The sequence below is a fragment of the Lissotriton helveticus genome, chromosome 4_1, assembly GCF_964261635.1.
Source record: "Lissotriton helveticus chromosome 4_1, aLisHel1.1, whole genome shotgun sequence".
Lineage (NCBI taxonomy): Eukaryota > Metazoa > Chordata > Amphibia > Caudata > Salamandridae > Lissotriton > Lissotriton helveticus.
In genome coordinates this window covers 1,155,662,610-1,155,688,063 of record NC_136063.1, presented here as the reverse complement: position 1 = coordinate 1,155,688,063, position 25,454 = coordinate 1,155,662,610, and positions in this window count along the sequence as shown.

The window sequence follows — 25,454 nt, the reverse complement described above, 5'->3', positions numbered from 1 at the left end:
ACAACAAAATTTCAGGAGTTTAGGAAGACCTTAGGGGATGGTTTTAGTTATTCTGCTTGGCTGGGCAGCAGACTAAGATTTATCAAGCCAACTGCGTGTAGAAGGCCTCATATGGGAGTGACATTTGAGGCTTTTCAGAGCCTATAGAGCTCCAGATAGAGGAAAATAAATTCCTCAGGTGCTTACTTTGTTTGTTCCAGAGCATGTCCACTTTCTATGTTTATGACGAATTTGGGGTTAGGTAACAATGTGACCAGGTTGCCCTGCACCCTTTGCTGAGCTGGGTTAGGATCTGGTCAAAGGAGGAGCTGGGCCTGAAATGATTATTTATGAGTGTTAGACCTGGCATCATTGACGTGAGTCTCCCTTCCATTTTGATGGATTACCTCCACTGTTTTGATATGTTTTTGCTGGTTTTCTGCTTTGGGTACTGTGCCACTGCTAATCAGTGCCACAGTGCAAGTGCTCCCTATGTTAAATGTATGTACTAAATTGGTTATTCCATGATTGGGTTATTTGATGTATCTGTCAGCCCCTAGTACAGCGTACAATGTGTGCCCAGGGCTTGTAAATCAAATGCGGCTCAGACGTGAGTCCCGTGCTCTCCATGCCACTGGAATCAAGCTATCCACGCTAATGAGGGCTGAAAGCCCGAAACCGGTCCTTGGATGCTTGTTTCCAGTCCAGGAAGGACCTGTCTTGGCAGTTCGGGCTGGACTGTTCCCATGGAGCACAGGGTCAAGACTGGTTTGCATATGGCTGGGTCCAAACTGGAATGGCATGGTGAGCAAAAAAACGATGGATATAGGCCCAGATCTCTGTACTGAGGTGAATGTATGACATTGTTTTGCATTCTGTCCATCACCTGTTGTTTTTGCATTTGTCACCCCGAGTGGGACGGGTATGCTCAGACGTGAGTCCCGTGCTCTCCATGCCACTGGAATCAAGCTATCCAGGCTGATGAGGGCTGAAAGCCCGAAACCGGTCCTTGGATGCTTGTTTCCAGTGCAGGGAGGACCTGACTTGGCAGTTCGGGCTGGACTGTTCCCGTTGGGCACAGGGTCAAGACTGATTTGCATATGGCTGGGTCCTAACTGGAATGGCATGGTGAGCAAAAAAACGATGGATTTAGGCCCAGATCTCTGTACTGGGGTGAATGTATGACATTGTTCTGCATTCTGTCCATCACCTGTTGTTTTTGCATTTGTCACCCATAGTGGGACGGGTATGCTCAGACGTGAGTCCCGTGCTCTCCATGCCACTGGAATCAAGCTATTCAGGCTGATGAGGGCTGAAAGCCCGAAACCGGTCCTTGGATGCTTGTTTCCAGTACAGGGAGGACCTGGCTTGGCAGTTCGGGCTGGACTGTTCCCATGGGGCACAGGGTCAAGACTGATTTGCATATGGCTGGGTCCAAACTGGAATGGCATGGTGAACAAAAAAACGATGGTTTTAGGCCCAGATCACTGTACTGGGGTGAATGTATGACATTGTTCTGCATCCTGTCCATCACCTGTTGTTTTTGCTTTTGTCACCCCGAGTGGGACGGGTATGCTCAGACGTGAGTCCCGTGCTCTCCGTGCCACTGGAATCAAGCTATCCAGGCTGACAAGGACTGAAAGCCCGAAACCGGTCCTTGGATGCTTGTTTCCAGTCCAGGGAGGACCTGGCTTGACAGTTCGGGCTGGACTGTTCCCATGGGGCACAGGGTCAAGACTGATTTGCATATGGCTGGGTCCAAACTGGAATGGCATGGTGAGCAAAAAAACGATGGATTTAGGCCCAGATCTCTGTACTGGGGTGAATGTATGACATTGTTCTGCATTCTGTCCATCACCTGTTGGTTTTGCATTTGTCACCCCGAATGGGACGGGTATGCTCAGACGTGAGTCCCGTGCTCTCCATGCCACTGGAATCAAGCTATCCAGGCTGATGAGGGCTGAAAGCCCGAACCGGTCCTTGGATGCTTGTTTCCCGTCCAGGGAGGACCTGGATTGGCAGTTCGGGCTGGACTGTTCCCATGGGGCACAGGGTCAAGACTGATTTGCATATGGCTGGGTCCAAACTGAAATGGCATGGTGAGCAAAAAAACGATGGATTTAGGCCCATATCTCTGTACTGGGGTGAATGTATGACATTGTTCTACATTCTGTCCATCACCTGTTGTTTTTGCAGCTGGTTGGCTTGCAGCACTGGTTGTGCCACCCACGGAAGCAGCTTGTAAAGTGTATCTCAGTCCTGCCATTGCAAGGTCTGTGTGCAGTCTAGCACTGCCATGTCGACTTGGCCAAGTGCACACACATGCCAGTCCCTAATCCTTCCCTTTGCTTCATATTAGACACCCCTTTGGTAGGCCCAAGGGCAGGGTGCGTTGTAAGTATAAGGTAGGACATGCTCTGATGTGTGTAGCATGTCCTAATAGTGAATTGCAGCCATTTCTGTTTTTTACTATTGAAGGCTACCTGTTCTCATAGGCCAGAAAGGGCATTTAGATTATTACATTCTTATAATCCTAACTGACTCAGGGAACATGGTAGAAATTCGAATTTAGTATTGCTGAACTCAGAATAATAAAATACATCTTTTAGTAAAGTTGGTTTTAATATTCTTTGTTTGAAAATACCACTTTTAGAAAGTAGGTATTTTCCTGCCTAACTATCCAGGCCGGCCTCTGCTGGGTTGTGTATTTCTTATCTGGGTTTGTGAGTGACAAGGCTGAGGGATTCCAGGAGATATTCTGGGGCTGCCCGGTGGTGAATAGAGAGATCTGCATCTAGATGGGAGGGAGGAGTTGCACCTGGGACCTGAATAGGGCTGGGCCTCCCCTCTACAATGCTGGCTCCACCTCCTGTGGCTTGTCTGATGTCTCTGCCCAGCACTGTGAAAGGAGAGGAGGAATCATGTCAACAGAGTGCTCCAGAGCTGTATCTTCCCTCCCCTGTGCTGGCTCTACCTCCTGTGGGGCGGCTGATGTCTCTGCCCTGCACAGTGAAAGGAAGAAGAGAGTCATGCCAACAAAATGCTAAGGAACTAGTTTGGACTAGGCAGAGGCGTCTCTGCCTTCAGAGAACAAAGGATTTTGGTGTATAAATATTGGGACCCTGATCCCAAGAAATTAGATCACTTCTGGACAAGAAATCCTTCTGCCAAGGAGAAGAATCAAGGTAGCTGCAGGAGTTGTACTGCCCCTCTGCCAGTGTGATGTTTGCTGGGTTGGCCTGCAGTGGTTGCTTCATTGCCAAGGGAAAGGAGAAGGAACTTTTTAAGGACTTTCATCTACAGAATATTCTCCAAGGGCTTGAACTGTGCTTGTTTCCTGCTGAAGTCTCAGGGACAAAATACTTCACCTCCAGCTCCCCACTGAATTTCCTTGCTGAGAATTCTGACTCCAGACACTTGCGTGCCGCTGGGAGCTGGAAGCGCGACGCATCGAGAAAAAGTGTGTCGCCACTGCAGCTGAAATCGTCGCATCGCCGGAGAAGCGAGCCTTCACTGCATCTCCTTGGAAGTGTGTGTTCATCGAAGCTGTGTGCTGTCGTATCGCGGAGAAGCGGGACGCCATCGTGAGTGTCGCCATCGCATCACCGCAGAAGCGCGTCACAGGGCCGGTCAAGGCTCCAAAGTACAAAGTTGTCTCAAGGCTGCCAGGGCGTCATTGCATCGTCATCACATCGCTGCATCAAGGGTGCTATCTTCTCGCATTGCAACCGGATCATCGCATCATATCAAGGTGCCATCTTGCGCACCGCAATGAGCCCGCAGGTCGAGAATCTATGCATCGCCTCCGCCCCGGTAAGAATCACAATGCATCCCCTACTCTGCACAAGCATTGAGGCACAACTCATCATCTCCCCTGGATCACGGAACCGACGCATCTCCCCTTTTGCAAGCCTTTTTGTTTACTTTGCGGTACGCATCCAGATACTTTGTTGAGAGCTTTGTCGCATTTATCATCAACTTTCATCATCTTTTAAGTAATCTTAAGTGTAGTATTGTGGATTTTTGTCATTTGTGGTCTTGTGTTTAAGTTTATATAAAGAATACTTATTTTTATAAAAACTTGTGTTGTGTCCATCTGTAGTGTTTTCACTGTATTACTGTGTATATTTACAAATGCTTAACGCACTGCCTCTGAGATAAGCCTGTCTGCTCGTGCCAAGCTACCAAGGGGGTGAGCAGGGTTTATTAAGTAGTGTAATACCCTTATCCTGACTTAGAAGTAAGGGTCCCTATTTGTACAAAGGTGAATATCATTGCAAACTAGAGACCCACAGATCTAACATTGATGGAATGCAATGCACTCAATCGGGTACATAAAATAACATGGCTCCGGTATGTAAGGGACTCTCTCTTCAACCTCAGAAGCAGGGAGATGTTTCTTAACCACGAGGAGATTAGTAGAGGGGATTATAAATGGGTGAGGGACCACTTTAGGGAAAGGGCTAAACTTTATATTGTAGAGGTTGAACTGTTGAAACCCTCAGTGTGGAAGTATGTCTTTGACAACCGCTATGTTGGAAATGGAGCCATACATATTTTTAGTCAAAAATATATTTGCTTGTGAGACCAAGATTTAATTTATTGTACCTGAGTCTTGCTACCCCAAAAGGATGTTTAGATTTGAAATCTTTGAGCCCATGTGTTAAAAAACCAAAGAGAGATTTTATTGTAACTATTTTAAAAGGTAGAGGCTTTTTATAAGTTTGCCCTGCTTTTTATATGTACTGATGTTACCTAATGTATTTGTTATAGCAAATGTCATATATTTTTTTAAAGCTACAGTATTTTCACGGAGCATAGAGAATGAGTACTTGTATAGCTTAGAACATGAATATTCACTTCCTTGGGCGTATTGACTTTTTATGTATAGGCCTTTATGGATTCTGTTTTATGTATTGTTTGTATATATTGCTGATGTCTTTTATGGATTTTTCTAATACAACTGAATAAAGATATTGATTTGATTTGATTTGATTTGATTTGAACACTCTTTATGCAGGAATCTCTGCATGCTTCCTGAAGAGAATACAGACAAAACAAAACACAACTGCACGACTCATCTTTGAGCTTCGGAGACTGACTCACATCATCCCACACCTCACAAAGCTACACTGGCTCTCAATCCAGAAGAGATGCCAGTTCAAGATGCTGACCGACAAATACAAAGTCTTCCATTACAAAGGACCAGCAAAACTCAAGAAGCGAATGACCTTCCACCAAACAATCAGACATCTGTGATTTGCCTCCCTTTTCCTCGCAGACACCCCCCGGATCTGCCAAACCAACTGTGGACGATGGTCCCTCTGTCACCTAGCGGCCAAAGCCTGGAGCGACCTTCTTCTGCACCTCAGGAATGCTATATCTCTCTGGTAGTTCAGAAAAAAACCTCAAAACATTGTTGTTCAAATGAACAGAACACCGCAAGGCTGCTAGCAACTCCAGCGTCTTGAAACCCTCACCGGTGAGTTGCCATTCTTTATGCATACTGTTTTATCAAATGCAGCCACAGAAGAGAAAGGACAAAAGTGTACAGGAAAGTGTTTATGTGTTGAGAGAAGGAGGTCCATATAAAAAATAAACTGTGACAAAAATCACATTAAAATAAAAAAAGTGCAAAATAACATAAATAAATGATTGAAGTGAAAGTCAGAGTAAGAAAAGAAGGAATTAAAAGCAACACTGGATTGAACGGCACAAACTAAAATGTAAAAAATAACTGTGACAGTACAGATTTTAAATTGATAAGAAAAAATGTAAGACTGAAGTAAAAAAATAGCAAATTCAAAACAGAATTAAATGATTAAAAGTAAAATTTAAAGGCAAATACTGTAACAAAGAAAGGCAAGCCAAAGTAAACAAATACAATACAGAAGTACAACAATAAAAAATATGAAAAGTGTGGACAGAAACGTTAAAGTGACCTTTTTGGAAAGCATAAAAAGAAGCTGTAAAAGATGAACCAAAAAGATCAATAGACTCGAAATATCTTAAATATTGCTATTTTAAAAGAAAGGTGCCATGTTAAATCAAAAGAGTAGACTACAATACAAGGAACAAATAAATTAGAAGTAAATTATCAAATTAAAGGAGAAAATAGAAAGGTTTAAATAACAATTGAAAGATTAAGTAAAATCTAAAATGGTCCCTTCAAAGGAGTTTGCACAGTGCTGCTTGTCACCCCCGAGGGTATCCAGGCACTGAGGTTTCTGATGCTTGGTATAATCAGTCGAACAAATAGGTTTTTAGATCCTTTCAGAATTCCTGCATGGAGTTGAAGGTTTGGAGGTGCAGAGGGAGTCTGTTCCAAGTCTTGGCGGCCAGGTAGAAGAAGGAGCAGCAGCTGCTCCTACTTTGGTGGATATGGGGAGTTTGGGCGAGGAAGAGGTATGAGATGGTATGATGGTATGATGCTTTTTTAAGACAAATATATGGGACATTTAGGGTCCGCAGACATTTTTATGTACTTGTGAATCCAGTAGCGGTCTGTGGTGGGAGTAGCTGCCGGCCGGTGACTTGGGGAGGGGCAGGGTGGGGGGGGGTAGGAATCAATGGATTATGGAGGATTACAGGTATGCAAACAAATAAATAAATAAAAAGACTTTTGTTGCGTGAACTGCATCGTAATTACCTATAATCCTCTGTAATCCATAGATTACTAACCCCCAACCTGCCCCTCCCCCTCCCTATGTCACCGCCCGGCAGCTACTCCCACCACCGACCCTACTGTGTGAATCCTGTGGTTTTTATTGATTGATTACCACATTTTATGACATATTATAGGAATTTAGGGGCATATTATCAAGAATGGGCGTTACATTATCGCCGCTTTTATCGGCAGGAAACTTCAGATAAAGCGGCGATAATGGGCTTGTTAATATGCTCTATGAATTCCAATCGAAGCCCATGTTAGATGTAAAGACATCTAACATGGGCTTCGATTGGAATTCATAGAACATATTATCAAGCCCATTATCTCCGCTTTATCAGCAGTTTCCTGCCGATAAAAGCGGCGATAATGTAACGCCCATTCTTGATAATATGCCCCTTAGAGACCTTCAGTGTCTCAACTGTTTCAATTGTTGGTTTAAAATAAAATAACCTGTTTATTAAGGAATTAATTTAAAAATCATAAGTGAAAACTTGGAAGACAAAATCAGAATACTATTAGGACTATTGTAATATTCGAAATCTTGAAAGATAACTACAGACCTTTCAAGTGATCCACAGTTTGAGCGCATCTTCCTCACTTCGGATTATACACCTTTACAACAGCAAAAACAGGTTTTAGTCCACACACACTGACCTGCACTTGCAGGGCATTAGGCTAAAAAATTATTTATAGTCTAAAAATGAATATGCCCAGGGTGTTAATCCACAGGGTGGTGTTTACCCCTCTCGCGCCACTAGGGCACTCAAAACACTAAGCTCGTTTGTTTAAGCAGGTCCCAGGGTCTTCTCTTTCCTTAACTCTTACCCCCCTTAAAGAGATACCTGCCTCCCTAACGTGAAAGGAACTTGCAAAGTTCAGAGGGGCGTTGAGCCCAGAGTGGGCCAAGTCAGCACTCCAGGCTGGCTTCCCAATCACAGAGCATTTAAACCTGCCTGCTCGCGGATGAAACTCTTTGTGTCCTTCAGACTCATACCAGCTCTCTGGCATGCCGTGACTTGGAGACGGGACAGCAGACCCCGAGTGAGGCCTTGGTAAGTGAGAGAGAAGGCCTCTGAGTATGACCTGGCATATGGCAAAAGGGGTAGGGAGTGACTGTATTTTCATTAAACGTTTGAACATTGCATATAACAACTGATAACAACAAAGGCAGAGGGGACAGCACTGCTGTGATCTACACCATGTTAGGTACATAGATATGCATTCCATACTGTTCATAAACTGACTCACTTGTATGTGGATCTTTGAAGGAAATGCCTCACTTGGTGATGGCCTGTAGAAGTCAGAGCTTTTTTAAACGGGTGTCTGAGAAGTGGGATAACAATAGGCCCTGATTGCAATTAAATGCGTAGCTTTCATGAACATACTGTTAATTAAACAATAGGTAGTGGTTAATTACAAAGATTTATTTCTACTGCTCTACTAACCATGCGCTTTGACGGCACACCGAACACTGAGGTTTTGCTCTGCTTTCATGAAGAGGTCGCTAAGTAAACAATGTTCAATGGTGACATTTTGTCCAACAGATTGGGCGTATCATCTAAATGCATTTTCTTCCTTGGAGACTCATTATTGCGGTGTGGGGGGAGTGAAATTAGCCTCCCATTAGATGACATTCAGGACTCTGTGACATAACATCCTTTGCCTGTGAAATGCGGGCTTTGTAACAATGTATCTTGTGCATTTTAAAAACCCAACTATATATATTATATAGTATATATTGGATGTTATGTTGCTGCTGTATATTCTATGTATATGGGAATGACCACTCCTCTCGTATACGTTTCACCTCTTTTGTGAGAGAAGGAATCGTGTTATTCTGCTGCTTAATCATGCTAGAATTGTTTGTCTGAGGGAAGCGTGCATAGGTAATGGCTGTGCTATTTCTGCTCAGTGTAAACAAGGGCCTTGAATGACAGTAACATTAAGAGTGGCTTGGGTTCACATAGATGTGCACGCTGCCGGGGTCAGAGGATGGAGAATGGAAACAATCAGTTACCTGCTTATTTATTTATTTATTTGAAAAGTTTTATATAGCGCTGCAAGATCCGGGGGTGGCAGAGCGCTTTACATGAGCATTGAGAATCCAGTCGGTACAGTACATTCAGCGGGATCAAAAAATATACAGACATTCTACATTAAAAAAAACACTTCTTAAATAAGCAAATAGGCTAACAGTTATAGCATTGAGTAGAACGAAAATGTCACTACAGACAGTTAACACAGAAACAATAAAAAAGGCAAGGGAGCTAAAGAAGGGTTGTTTACCAGGGACAAGGCTTTCGTTTATGTAGTTACATGGGATAGGGCTGATCAAATATACAGTGTCCAAAACATGCAGCACAGCTCAAATTAGGAAAGGGGAAGAGGGAGAAATCGGGGCTGTTAAGTGAGGAAGCGAAGAAATATCGAGTGAAATAGGGTGGAAGGGAGCAATAGAGAGGAGAAGGGAGCAACGAGTTTGGGGGACAATTGAGGAGGAGCCGGAGGTAAGTGTTAAAAGGAGGGAGGGTAGCATTAGAGTGGAGAAAAAAGTCAAGGAGTGTGAGACAGGGGAGAAGAGTTGGACAGAGAAAGACTGTCAGGGGGAATGAATAAAGGGGGATGAATAAAGGGTTGAATGCAGCAAATACAGACCCCAGTATTTGCAGAGAAGGTGGGATTTGAGGTATTTTTTATAGCTGTGGTACAAGGGGTTGCAGCTCAGGTCTCTGGGGAGGGCATTCCAGATGATCGGGGCGTTTCCCAAGAAGGAACAGGATTGTGTGGAGCTCCTATTTGATAGGGGGGGGACAAGAAGTAGATCATTTGATCTTCTCTTCTGCCGGGAGCAGCCTGCTTTTTCATGTTTGTCGGAGAGATTAGCGGGGTTTGTTGGTGGAGGGCTTTGTGTGTAATGCAGGCAGTCTTGTATGTGGATCTTCCCTCAACGGGTAGCCAGTTTAGGGCCTTGAGGGCTGGGGAGATGTGGTCGAAGCGTTTGCAATCAGTGATTAACCTGGTGGCATAGTTGAGCACAGATCTGAGGGGGCAAGGTGTGTTTTGGGGGTTCCAGTGAGGATAGCATTGCCATAGTCTATTTTGGAGAGGACTAGGGATTGGACAACCCATTTAAAGTCATCAGAAGGAATGAAGGGTTTGCGTTTTTTAAGAGGCCGGAGAGCGCAGAGAGCTCCTTTTGCCGCATTCCTAATGTGGTTGTTAAGAGTGAGATTATTGTCGATATTGAAGCCAAGTGATTTTGCTGATTTAGATAAGGAGAGCGAGCAGTTCAGGGCATTGATGTTAGAGAGCCAGCCTTGGATGCGGAGCTTGTTGTTTTTGGGTGGGAAGAAAATTATTTCGGTTTTATTAGGGTTAAGTTTGAGGTAATTGTAGAAGAATCAGGATTGGATCATACTCAGGGCATTGTTAAGGTGGAGAATATGGGAGTGGGATTTGATCTTGTAATACAGTTGAGTGTCGTCTGCGTAGAGATGGTAGTTAATTCCTGCTTGTTTCAGAATGAGGGCAAGGGGTTCCATAAAGAGGTTGAAAGGGGAGGGAGACTGAATGGAGCCCTGGAGTATGCCTAGGGAGACCGGTGTGGGGTTGGAGAGGCAGTCCTTGATTTTGTTTTGTTGTGTTCTGTGTTGGAAAAAGGAGGAGAACCATTGAAGGGCTAGATTATTGATGCCAAAATGGGTTTTGAGTGAGTTAAGTAGCGAGGCATGGTTAACTGTATCGAAGGCAGCGGAGAGGTCAAGGAGAATGAGAAGGCAGGACTCCCCATTGTCAAGGAACCGGTGGAGGTCATCGATAATCTTGAGCATGGCTGTTTCCATGCTGCATCCTTTTCTGAAACTGGATTGCAACGGGTCAAGTAGATGGAAATTGTCAAATTGTCGGAGAGCACATTTTTCCAGGACTTTAGATAGCATGGAAGGTTTGAAATGGGGCAAAAGTTGTTAGGGACATTCGGGTCGGCAGATGGGTTTTTGAGGATGGGAGTGATTTGACCGAGGTGGTGAAAGTCAGGGACACACCCCGTGGCAAAGGAGGAGTTAATGATTGAAGTCCAGTAAGGGGAGATGATGTGTTTGAGGTCATGGACGAGGCTGGGGGGAGAGGATCTTTGGAGTGTGAAGAAGGCCTAAGTTTGGAGATGATGTTGAGGACTTTCTGTTCAGTGACACGATGGAAATTTTGCCAGGAGGCATTATTTTCCAGCTGTAAGATGGAGGAGAAGGAATCAGGAGAGGTAGAAACAGGACTATGTGTTGGAGTTCTGGGATGATGGGGTGGGGTCAACGTGGGCGGAAGGACTGAAAAGATATCACCCGAAGGTAGAAGAGAAGGCGAGGCAGGGGTAGTGAGGAAAGATTGCTTGATTTTGGTGATTTTCTCAGAGAAGAAGTTGGCAATTTCTGCGCAACTCTCTGAGGAGGCAATCACCTCTGGGGGGGGGCGGTTGATGTTTGTTTTCTAACAATATTGTACAGTTCCCTGAGCCTATTCTTGGCACGATCAAGCTGCGAACAAAAAAAACCTGGCCTTTTCCTTGAAGATGTGTTTCTTGTATTTCGATCTTGCTGATCTGAGGAGTGCTAGATTGGAGGGAGAGGGGTGTTGCCTCCATGTTCTTTCAGTCTGTCTCAGAGAACGTCTTTCATTATTCAGATCGGAGTTGAACCAAAATTTGGATGGGATGTTTCTTTGTTTTTTTAGTTTGGGAGGGGTTAAGAAATCCAGCACCTCATTGACTGTCTTGTTAAAATGCTCAGTGAGCTCATTGGCATTGTGGGAGAGAGGGGTGAGCAGGAGATGGGCTTGGAGTTCAGATTCAAGTACGTCTGAGGGAATTTCACTAGGGTTTCTGGTCCATTTTAAGGGTTTGGAGATTTTTGTTGGGGGAGCGGGATTAGGTACAATCTTAAAAAGATGGTCCGACCAGTGAGTGGGAGTGATACTGGTAAGGGACGTAAGGTCGTTGTCAGAAATGATAGCATCAAGAGTTGCTCCTTTGATGTAAGTTGGTTGTTGACATAGTTGTTTGAGATCGTTAATCTCTAGGAGGTTACTAAGGCGCATGACTGTGGGATCCTCTACATTGTTCCAATGGATGTTAAAATCTCCTAGGAAGAGACTTTTGGAGTTTGAAAGAGAGGATAGTGAGATAAAGTCAGACAGTTCTTCAGCAAAGAGAGGCGGTTCGCCCGGTGGGTGGTAGATCTTGTGCAGTCGGATGGGACGTTTTTATATATTATGGCTAGACCGCCACCTTTCTTAATGGGCCTAGCTTTCCTGAGAATAGAGAAGTTGGGTGGGATGATTAGGTCTACAAAAGCTGTCGAGTGGTCCTTGAACCAGCTTTCTGTCAGAAAGGCGATGTCAATGTCTTAGCTGAGTATAGTTTCGGATCATTCGGTTGCATGTCGCATCACTGAGTGGCAGGAAGGTCGGGATCTGACAGATTAGGAAGGAAGGAATCACAGAGGTCCTTGAGGTCAGAAGAGGATAAGTCGCTCACAGTGCGAAGAGGCCTACGAGCTCGGTCACGGGAGGGTGTAGTTCTCCACTTATTGGGTAGGTGCATGTCTCAGGTGCAGGCACAGGGAACGTCCTTGCAGTTATGGAGGACCAGGGATTTGAGGAAGTAGTCCTTTCTGAGCCTTGAAAGTTCAGAGGTCACAATAGAGAGATATCGCTCGATGTTGGTAAGGGTCTGTGTTAGAAGAGTAGGTGAGGGTTCAGCTGTAAGGGTGTGGGGGGATGCAGTGGGTTTAGTTCTTGTCTTGGGAGGACGTCTAGTGTGTGGAGGGGGATCCGGGGGTGCCGTTGGAAAGACCTTCCGGCTGTTTTGCAGGATGTTAGGTGTGTATAGAGAACGGTTAGTAGTAGAGTCGTTCAGGGCAGAGGAAGGTGGTGAGTGGGGATTGTGAGTGATGGGAATGGTTACTTCCAAATGAGTGGGGAGCCATTTAGGGAGTGGTGGGGCAGGAGGTACGATTCGTAGGGGAAGGGTGAGAGGAGTGAGGTTAGAGGAGGGGAGAAGGGTAGGTGAAGGTTGGTTGTGGGTGAGAGGGAGTTGGTCTTGCCATTTTTTGAAAGGTTGGAGGGGTATAGGATGTTCCATGAGTTGGGGCCATGTCTAGAGAGTGTAGGGTCAGGAGGAGAGAGGGGGTGTGTGGGGGTGGCAGGCTGGGACGTGGGGAGATTAGGGGGAGAGGATGGGGGAAATGAAGAATGGTAAGTGCGACTTGGGGAGTCCCTATTATAGACCTGCGAGTGGGAGATTAGGCCTGAGCGAGGGGGGAGAGATTAAGATTGCGAGGAGATCGGGGAGATATGCAGGATCACAATGATCTTTATCCCACGGGAAGTTATGATCAGAATGCTTGGAAATTATCAGCTCTTTTTGAAGGTGTTGTCCCTGTAGTGCATCACAACCTCAAGTCTGCTAGAAGGTGTCATAGAAGGCAATTTTCCTATATATGGAATTTTAGCCTATTTGCTAAACTACTCTATTAGATTTTGACTAGGAAGAGTAAATGACCAACTGTGTAGAAATAGTTAAGATACTATCAGTCTGCCCCATGCTTTTTAAGAAATTGCACAAACTTTACTAACTTTAGGCAGCCAATGGCTGTTCCTTGAGAAAGCACAGCTGTGATTGGTTCCTACCAGTAGGGTACAGCAGATGAGGGAGTACCTGAGAAGCCTGGTAGGGCACAGTGCTGAGAAATAAGATTAATGCGTGTTCTTGCCCATATAATTAAGCAATTCAATGAAGGAAGATCGTGAGGCCTTGTATTTCTTGGCTGTTTTGCAGTGGACTTTCTGGGAAAATGTGATGGCTTTATCAATTTCTTTCTCTTTTCATACAAAGAAGTTGTGGAACTCATAAGAGCGTTCATTTGAGATGTTGGTGATCACCTTTCAGTTGGGCATCGAAGAACGGTTCATAATTTCTCAACAGCTTTTTGGATGCTAGTAGCTTAGAACATATGTTTTTGCAGTTTTAACTTTCAGGTTGAAGTTCTGACAGGTTCAGGACAAGTATTTTTATGCCAAATTTGCTCTGGGGTTCCTACAGTTTCCCTTTATTTGTTTACTTCCTATTAAGGACCATCGTAATGTTCTTTCTTTAATTTTTTGAGGAATTATTGTCCATGATGTCTCTCAGGATGCCAATTCACTGAACCATGATGCTACTGAAGTAATGTTTATGAGGGATACATTGTAAGGAGGATACAACACAGGCCTGTGGGGAAGTGTCAATGTTCTGTCAGTCTTTGACCTACTGTTAGGATTTTCTCTTTTTACCAGTGGTCCCAACGTTTGAGGAGTCAAACCAAAAGGGAATGATAAGGTAATCAGACCAATCCTCACAGAGCAATGTTTCACTTTTTGCATTCTGTCTTTCATAAAGATGAGGCCCAATATGGCCCCTTGTGTATAGTGTTTGTGAGGGAGTATTGGCGCACAGTTTAACATGTTTATTAATGAATATAAATTCGGACAGTACTAAAAATGTGAATGCTTTTATTTTGTCTCTTTGTAAACTGAGATCCCATGGAAAAAAGTATTACCCGAGATGAACAAACTTTCTGTTAGGTATTCAGCTATTCTACAAATGTCACTTTGATACCTGGTTGGTGTTATATGGCGTGGAGTTAGGTAGAGGCTAGGTCAATTGTTTTTATTTCCATTAACAGGCATTACAATTGTAAGACTGGGTAATTTTTTTGACTTGTGCTTTTTATGGGGTCCTTTTGGGTGAATGACTGAACTCCAACATCACTTTTATTAGATCTGCACTCTCTAAGCTTTGTTTCAGACCTGAATGGAATAACTATTCACTGTACATGCGTGACATCTCGATTTAGAGCAAAAGCTATTGCAAATCAACTGCTTGCAGTGTGCTGTTACATGCTAGCAGAGATGGTGTGATAGCACCATACTGAGCAAATCTCATAATGCAATCTTGAGCAAGGTTAAGGCATCATTAATTAAAACCTGCAATGAACAGACGAGCATAGGAAAACATACCGAATTACTCTGTTCAATAGTAATATCGGGAGATATTCAAGCTACTGAGGAAGCATCAGTGAGTATTGCAATCAGATCCGAGGCTTCGAGGCCTAGCAAATAAGCCTCACATCACTTACATGAAATGGCGCACCACCAGACAGAAGTGTTGCACTAGTTGCCTCAGGCTGAACATCAAGCCCATCACACTGTCACTCATAGAGCCGGTGTTTTGTGTTTACATGTGGAAAGTGTATCATTTGCAAGTTTTGCCTCAACAAATGGAAGACCGACTCCTATAATTCCAAAAGGATATACACATCACAAACATTATAAATGGTATCACCAGATTTGGTGTATACGTGATTCGATGTGAATGTGAACTGATCTATGTGGGCAACATCATTAGGATGTTGAAAGGCAGCGGTGGAGTAGGCAGAGGGGGGTGGTCCGCCCAATGCGGCACGTATTTCTTTTAGATGTTGATAGGGCGATTCAGCAATTTGATGCTCTCATCCACTGTACTGAATTTGCAGATGCACAATGATCTGCCAAGCAATTTACACTCCCACTTTCATGTCCAGCGGCTGTATTTGGGTAAGAACATATTTGTTTCCATCATAGATGCACCATATTTACTATATGGATATCATACCACAGGGCTAAGAGATGCATCACACAGCATGTTGCAAAGCTGTAGTCTCAACACACTAAGCTGTAAAACATCTACTACCTGTATGACACAAAGTTGACTTGCAAGACACCTTTACATGCCACAAGTCAGACTTGCATCATGCAGAAAGTTGTTGCATGGTGTGAAAGTTCAAAAAACCTTGCTGCATCAAGCAATTGCTTGTTACAATACACCGCCGTTTTAGAGGATTGGAAGGAGCATCAGAAGGCAGAAAGGCACCAACCCTAAAGATGGATCTGCACATAAAGAGGAAGAGATAGGTCAACTTCATAGAGGAGGGAAGTAACATATTGATCACTGAGATGAAAAAGAGGAGCAACTTTTTTTGTCACATCTAAATAACCATTAGCGAACAAGGATGCTTTATGGTGAGCAATAATGAACAAGATCAACGATGTGGGATCAACAAAATGGACTATAGCAGAATGCAAGAAAATGTGGCATGAACACAAATGCAATTCAAAAGAAAAGCTGGCCAGGAATCTGAAGGCTTCAGTTAGGACCGGAGGTGGACCAGATGCCCAGGAGGAGTTGAGCCCATTGGAAGAGCAAGTACCATCACTCATTCCAACTGAACTGGTCACCATAGTCGAGGGCATGGTCAGTGCTGACAATAAGGACCAAACAGATGCACAGGGGGAGTCATAACATAATGCATGTAATATATATACTTAAATTGGCAATATTATAACTTACAAACACCAAACCAGAATTACAAAGATGTCACACTATGCGAAGCAGGAAGACAACTTGCTGCACTGTGTGACATGGGGCAGGAAAGTGCCATATCTACTCAAATATAATGCATTCCTACTCAATCTCCCTGCTGGTGCACTGTTGCAAAGTTGCCTGCATTACAGGTAGTATTGGTTTTGTGAAAGGACGGACAATTTCCTGCACAAAAGAAATCCTTAGCAGCATTGTTTGCTTTCTATGTCTGCTGCAGAATAAATGGAAAGAGCAAATAATAACGAAAAAATAAAGCATATTTCTCCTTGTAACCTCTCTGTTGTGAAGCCATACCATTTGACACATTCCCAGGTCTACAAGTATTTGTAAATCAGGCAATGCACCAAAATCTGTGGGTGGATAGATGGAATGGCCATGCTTCACTCATGAAAGGCCTTCACATCGTAGATTAACACAAGAAAGGATTTTGCGCTAACTTGTGTTAGTCAGGGTTTACTAAGCCTTGTAGAGCCACACAAGGTGGCTTTCTGTGCCTTAGTTAATCCCGCTAAAGGGCTTGTATTGGCTTGTGTCACATTGGCAACACAAGCCCATTATCTAGCTGGCCCATACTCAAATTACCATTTCATGTAAGCACACATACTGCCATTGCGTAAGTTACAGAATTGACACTACATAATCATATAGTGCAGGTCTTTCAGATATTCCTGTAAATACCTGTAGATTTGCCAGCATGAGTCAAGAAATGTATTTGTGTATAAATGCACCGTACCACACAGGACAGATGTGTATGTTTCTATGTAACATATCTACATATCACCAGGTCATCTGTGAAGCACACACATCTGGTGTCACACAAACATAGGCATAGGTACTAAATTGCAGAGTAAAGTAGGCCCACAAGCCAACTTGCACTGGTGTGCATTTAGAAAGGTAGTGTGTAGTACCATATGAATTCTATGATACAGCCCTGCAATCCATATACATGTAACCTGTGTTGCATTGTATACTGCCTAGGTACACAACTTACACACCTCTTTCAAATTGCAAGGCTGCTTGCAGTGCCGGCTTGGATGTGTGTGGAGGATTGGGTTATACCTTCAAAAGTGTCACATGTATGAATCATCCACAGAGGACATGATACTATGATTAAAGAGATGACTTGCCTTATCCTCACTCATAGGCACATAATCAGGAGTATACCCGTTAACCCAGTTGAGTCCTGGGTGAAGTATGCAAACAAAAAACAATGTCTCAACCGGTAATTATTTTGCAAGACAATTTAAAAACAAAGAATTAATCAAAAGGAGACCCAAAAGAATTTGTAGAAAAACAAAGATTCTTATTAGCAAGTAGTTATAACAGCACTACAGTACATTATATGTATAAGTAACCACAAGTACATGCTTTGCTCCAATGTGGTCAATTTAAATTATTTAAAATGGAATACTTACCCTGTACATACCTTCTTTTTGTTATTGACCACAAATTCTGTTATTTTAGCGCCGTTCACGCTGTTTTCCCACCTTCTTGTGTCACTGCGCCGTTCACTGTCACAAGCATGTTCAGTGCACAATCCGCTTATTGTTACTTATACATATAATGTACTGTACTGCTGTTATACCTTCTTGCAAATAGGAATCTTTGTTTTTCTACGAATTATTTTGAGTCTCCCTTTGTTCCAACTTTCCTTTTGATTAATTATTTGTGTTTAAATTGCCTTGCAAAATAATTTTCGGTTGAGACATTGTTATCCTCACTCATGACACAGATCACTTCATCACCCTAATATGTGTTGCACATCTATAATGACATAAGTGCGGGTGTATTTTAAAGAAAAAACATACTGGTTGCCATGTTTTGAATCATAATGTCATGGATTTTTCATAGATGGTAAGTGAAGGAACCTGGCCTCTCAATTCACCTCAACAACATACATTTGAAGTAGAATCCCTGTTGATGTTAATGTATATTTACTCTCAGTGTTGAATAAAGTGTTACATTTGATCAAATCTCGTAATTCCTGTAGGAAATCAATGTGAAATGTAGTGCTCCACTTTAGGTAAAAGTATGGAGCTTCAGTTAGAACCATATGCTCATAAACCATTGAGCGATTATCATCCATCATGAGGAATCTATGTGGTGTGAATATTCCCAAATGTAGAATATGCTGGGAAATTTTTGATTTGGTCTGTGTCACAGTCAGAAATGTTTGTGGATGGCAGAAATCCAAATATATTTCTCAGTAATAGTGTCGAAACATAAATATGTATTTTGACATGCAAGTGCTGTATAATGTTACTCAAAAGTGAAGGTATCAAATATGTTGGGTAGTCTAATAATGGCTTGTTTAGCTTACATCTCGTGAACATGGTTAGAGCATGAAATCTATTAAATGAGTATGTATCAGTCTATAATCTGCAAAGAGAACACAGCTTGAACTAGTAATGTTCACAGTGTAATTAAGACAACTGTGATTTCAAATACTGTCTTTTTGTAAAAAAAAATGATGTCCATAATATTTGTTTTGCAATGCTTAACATGTCTGAACTTTTAAATATTCAGTCAAGTGTAGGCAAACCTAATATGTGTGTGTCAAAGTAATGCATTGTATAACATATCAACAATGCTATTGTATTAAATGAGTGTGTGAAACCACATGACATACGCAATTGGCCTACACAACAATATGCCCATATTGACATGTTGGTATATATCATAGAAATATCCCTGTGTATGGGAAAGTGTAATAAATGGCTGAAATAATCAATGTAAGATTATCTCCATCAAATACAGTTGTTGAAGAATGCTAAACTATCCACTTCTTTTCCAGAGGAAACAACTACCTCACCTGTAAAATAGCCTGCCAATGATGAACGACCTGTCTTCAACTCTCCCCCGCCTCCATTGATGAAGACACCGTCAACCCACTTCTGGACACTATTGGCAATTTTCCTCTATTCTTGGCAAGGGAAGAAGATGTTCTTGGGACTCCAAGTGAACCAACCCAGATTGTTTCTCATACACCTGTTCGGCATATCACCACCGAGGACTCTGATAACCCTAAAGTCAACTTTGAATGGAGAATGGAAGGGGTCCACCAGCATATACCAGAAGACATAACGTTGGGGGATGGAGACCTGATCTGATCTCTTGAAAAAGTGCAGAGGTTTCTCAGGCCCAATAAGGGGTTGGCAGAGGCACTATGGGACACGCAATATTGGCTCCATGGAATTGATGCCTCCTTAGCTGACATCGCTGGTGTTATGTTGCTGCAGGGTGAAGAACAATAGCCTTCAACAGCAAAAACCAAAGATGTTGCTAACCTACTGTTAGCCATCAGTTACTCTGGCCTTAGCCCACCTATTGGAGGCCAAGACGCACTCCTTCATGGCAAAGGCTACTGCTCTCAACAGAAAGGTTGGTGCTCTGTTGCAGAACCAGCAAGCCCTTGCCAGGGAATACCATTTAGCCTTAGTTTCATTCACCAATGTTCATGTGAAAATGGACCATACATCTTCACCCTCTGATGTCTGCGAATCAGAACCTATTAACATCACTCCACAGCCTCTTGTAACACACCAACAAGAATAAAAGGCTGAACACTCATGATGATGTACAGTTCCCAAGTTTGAGACCTAGAACTTTGTGATGAACATTAGTGAATGTATTCAGGACAGTTTTTATAGTTTTCATGTGATTGACATCATGCAACCTTCTTTCAAACTACTGCAGTCTTCAATTGGTGCCAAGTAGTTGTTCTTGTTAATCTGTTCTAGTAGTAAAGCATAGTTTTGCTTTTAGTAATGCTCTGTAGTGCTAGCCTGTGTACTGACTCCTTGCATAGAGGTTAGCGGTTTACACCTACTAGACAGAAAATTAAAAAAGTGTAAACTATCTAAGACATATCTTCACTATCACAAAGATGGGAAACACAAAACAGAGAGGCCTTGAATTATATAAAGCGTCAGTGTGAACTTGTTTCTTCCAAACACGTATAAGGAAGAAAGTATATATCCATTGGGGCGATTTTACATGAGGGTGACTGTCTGTATTTGCTTATACCATTTTCATGAGTTACATTCATTGGGCAAGTTGTGTAGCATTATGCAGCATTGCTACTCTGATCACTCCATGCATTTTGCATGGCCCTTCTTAATATATGCCCTAGTCAATGATATGATATTACCATAGTGTAATAATGTATACATTTTAAGTCACAATGTGTTGTGATGTATTCCTATAGGTTCTGTATCGATCCCCCTATTCCTGACCCTATTCTGGTTAACAAGTTAACTCGCAGCCATCCCATGAGGCAGAAAACCCCCATGATGCAGGAACCGTTATCTGATAAAGCCACACTACGGCACAGGAACGTGTTATCTGATTAGGTCATAACGCTTGCCATCTAATTAGACAAGCGATATTCCTCCAGCCCCTGATAAGGCATACGGAGTTCTCAAAACAAATCAAACCTATGACAGACCTGGGAAAAACCCTGCGGCCATTGTTTTGATTTCACCGAGAACTTCAGCAAAAGAATGTGCTAACGACCTGGTCGTATGACATCCTTATTGACGTATCTATGTCCATCCTTACGTCAATCTCGGCACCTTAAAGGTATAAATATTACCGATATTGCCCTATGCAAACACACGCGGTGGTGACGAGATCGGAGCAGCCAGACTTGCCGAAGCCCAGAGCAGAGCAGACCCCGCTGGCGCAGCCCCGCCTTCCTGACGCGCTGAGAACGAGAAGCTGCCTTTTTCTCCTGCCGAGAAATCCAGCTCCGGCGCTTCCGGGTAGCCCTCGCAGGCAGCCTGGAATATCGAGACCAGAGACGAGAGATACCATCCCTCATTCATCCTAGATTCCAGGAACAGAACTGAATAACCCCTTGCAGAGAATTCTTTAGTCAGTCACTTGGCAAAACAAACTTAACTTAAACTGTAACTTTCTATTCCCGCCCACGTATTAGGCTTAGGTCAGGTACACGGGGTAGGCGTAGTTAGAAACACCAGTTGAGTACGATTAGTCAAATGTATATGTGTATGTATTATATTTTATTCATTTTAAACCTTCATATGGCTTAGAAACCATATCAATGTTTTACAGTATTATTTTATACTTCTGCTTTTAATGTATGCACTTTACTTAACCATAAGTATTGCAATAATATCGATCCATTTCTCTTGTATGAGAAAAGAGACTGATCAATAAATAACATCTTTTAGTGAACACGCCCGTCTCTTCCTTTTCTCTACAATCTGGTGAGACTAAGAATGCACGTACTGACTGAGTAAAATAAATTGCCTTTTGTTCACACGACTCTAGAGATACACTCTTGATTAGGGGAGAGCAAAGTTGTCATGTTCTATGGTTGTCAGAAACTAAATCCCTTCTTGTCTATCCAGGGAGATTCAACTCCTCCTTGCCTATTCGAGAAAGTTTCTAGTGAACTCTGAGCTAGCTGGCAAACCCAAAACTTTAAGTCTAATATCGACAGTAGTAGACCTAGTTAACGTCTGGTCTAGGCCTATACTATTGAAGGTATTATTCCAATGCGCAGAGCCTATTGGGATAATAGGAACTACACTACATGGCGCCCAACATGTTTGGAAGGGCGATAAAACTAACGTAAGACATTTAGAGTAACTCAGTCGTGCTTTTTCACTCAGACCCCTTTTTCCCATAATACTCCAAAGACGTCTGGAGTGGGTAAAAGGTAATATCCGCCAAACCTCGCAGGAGGAAACTCCTATGTATGGTTCTTGGTTTAGTCAACGTTGAAGGATACACCGTTCCAAAATATTGTGCATCTAATCTTTGTTTCCATAAGAAACCTGATCTGCAAACAAACAAAACAACCTTCCTGTCGGTAAAATGGTAGACAGTGATGAAGAAAGAGAGGCAGTTAGATTAGCAGCAGAAATAGTAGCAGCTGATAATGCACTGCAAGACGCTGACCAGGATATAATACTCATCCCGGTCATCAAAAGGAAATCTATAACTTTAAAACTTATAGAAAATGGACTGACACCTAGAGGTGGCACAGTCATATTCGTAATTGAGGCACACGAATATCGGCAGACAGAGGTATACTATTCATGGATACATTTTCCAGCAGCAAATGCTGTAACAAAGTACTTCCACTATTACAAAACAGAGGAACCTCCTAATGAGTACACTCCTTTCGAGGAGGTGGAAGTACCACTTAAATTTCAAGAGCATCTGCTCTTATTTAATGGCGCCCTAAAACATAATAATCACATCACCAGGCTCGGTCCCTTAGGTAGACCAGGAGCAACGTGGCCGGTCTCAGCCGGATACACACCGCATCCAGACATCAATGGGATGTCTGCAGCAGAGCTTTTAACACAGCTAAAACAATTATTAAAATTACATAGACAATTAGTCCAATATGTGATGCAGACTTCAACAATTCAACCAGCAATTAAAATTCCACAGCTGACCCCTCACCAGGGGAACACAAATAAAATTACACCACAGAACATACAATCCTGCCTAGGTAAAGTACCAGCTAAACGGGAACAAATACCATTCTGGTTAGCACAAAAAATCACCCAAATAGAGGCTGGGTTTCCAGACACCACCCCGTTAGAAAAACACAGGATTCTGACTATCTGTCTTCCAATGGGAATCGCACCACACGTAGAGGACTTTGACACTTGGGGTACAGTCTTTGCTTCCATCTACGCAAAAACTCACGGTGTTCCATCCATTTCGGTAATACCAGATGTGCTAAAACAAATTCAAGACGAATACGGTCCAGAACCCGCTTTAACTCTTGGTATGAAATTACTAAAAGACTTCAAGCAGGTTTCGGCTATATTATTAGCCAACATAAAGGGAGAAGCAGCAAACGTGGCGATCCGCCAGAGGTTAAAGGAGACAGATATAGCAGACCAACCAGCTGAGATTGCCAGAATCATAGAAAAATCCTATGAGGAACTAGGTAGAGATAGTTTAGGTGGAATACCAGTAAAACCACAACTGATTGAAAGTCCTGAAAAAATATTTTTTAATAATAATTCAACATCACAAAAAAAGAGCTGGGATGGAAACAAACAATCCAATCCTAAAGAAAAGAAATTCCAGTCCAGAGGAAGGTCTCCTAGGCGAAGAGAAAAATCTCCGAACCAAAGACACAGGTCACCCCAGAGTGACCCCTCTGGGAAAAGATATAACCTTAGAAATAGGGATAATATAAAGAAGCCTGATAGATATCAAGACATTGATACACGTCCCTCTCAATCTTTTCAGACTTCCTCGCAGAAATCGGAAAGAAGAGGACGATCAGAACAAAGAGAAGAGCACGCCAAGTCCAAAGACAAGGAACCTGCTCATCTAAAAAAGAAACTACAATTTCCAAAAAAGAAGGTAGCCAGTATCAAGGTAGTTAACAATGCCGAGAATACTGAGGACACAACTGAAAAACGGAGAATGGGCTCAGACAATGCTAGACAGCGCAGCAGAAGTGAGCATAGCTCGCAAAGTCCTTATGAATCATCTGGAGACAGTGGACACGAATGAATATCTTCAAGTGGAAACTGCAGACACCAGAGTTAGCAAACCTCACAAAATATATGAAATAACTTTACGTATAGAGGGGGATAAGACTAGAAAAATAAGGGGACTATTTTGGGATAATCTCTCCAAGGGCTATGACATCCTTCTAGATGAAAAAGACTGGCAACCAGAGTTTGTCAGGGAGTGCCCTCATGGCGAAGAAATAATTATGCCTGCCTTCTCAAATCATATCCCAATTTATAAAAAATATACACTTGCTAGAAAGTGGGCAGTAGCTCTAGCTCCTGCTTTATATAAAAATCACGTAGGATGGGATGAGGACTCTCCTCCTCACAAAATCCAGTTAAAATCACAACCTACTGCACAGAGACAGTACCCAATTAAGCAAGAAGCTAAAAAACAGGTAAAAGAAATCCTAGATCAGCTAGAATACCAGGTGGTGATTGAAACTTGCACCTCACAAATGAACAACCCTTTGTTTCCGGTCTCCAAACCAGACAATTCATATCGTCTAGTTTTGGATTACCGACACCTTAACTCATGTTGCAAAACTTTTGCAGTGCAAAACTCGCATAGTGCTGCACTAATGAATAACATAGTGCGCAAAAAATACAAAACAACATTAGACATCTCTAATGGATTCTTTTGTCAAAACATAGCACCAGAGAGCAGATATTTGTCTGCGTTCTCAATAAATGGCACTCAAAAACAATTCTGTCGGTTAGCCCAGGGGTACAAGAATAGCCCAGGGGTATTCTCAGCGAGAGTAACAGAATTACTACAAACATATGATGACGAAGCATTATCGTATGTCGACAACATATACTTAACAGATGATGACTTGGAGACTCACTTGAAGAGAGTGAACACCATAATACTTGGGTTCGCAGCAGAGGGTTACAAATTCAACTTTAAAAAATCCAGAATTGCCCATCTGACAGTCCTGTTCTTAGGATATGAATTATCAAGTGAAGGCAAAAGCCTGGCTGACAATTTCCTAGAGAAATGTGCCGTACTCCAAGCACCTAGAACACTAAAAAACCTACAGTCAATTCTAGGCTTCCTAAATTTCGGAAGAACATACATTGCAAATTACGCAGAAAGGGTCAAACCCCTTTATGATCTAATAAAACCAGATTTTAAAAGAACCAATTGGACTCAAATACACACAGAAATTCTGAGATCCTTACAAACAGACATGTTAATTAAAACAAAATTAGAAACACGTGATAACACACGCAATCTTGTGATTCGAGTCATCCCAGGAAGATGCGGATTCACATACCTGACCTCTAATGAGGGAGAAAAGGTACCAATTGCATTCAAATCACACTTGTACACTAAGGCTGAAATGAAATTTAGCCCAACGGAAAAAATTCTAACTGCAACACAGACAGCTATAGCAAAAGAACGAGCCCTGGCACAAGGTAAACGAATAATAATCGTGACACCGATACCAGCCCTAGAGGCGGTAACAAAGGCAAGCATTCCGAATGCTAAAGCACTACATCCAAGGTGGATACAGTGGGCTAATTCTCTTGCTGCAACAAACGTGGCATACGAATTTGATCCTAACTTAAAAACACAAGAATTTCTCCAATATGAATTTGAATGTCCTCCGCCGACCGAAATTCTGCCTCTAGAACATTACGGCTGTATAATATATACAGACGGATCAGCACAACCCGCAGTGGGGGGTAAGCAAGCTTACAGTGCTGCGTGCGCGATTGTTAAAGGTCGCTGGCACGAAGGGAAATTTAAACCAGCTATCACTAAAACACAATCTCTAGGAGATTGTACAGCTCAGCGAGCTGAACTACTGGCGTTCAAGATGGCGCTTGA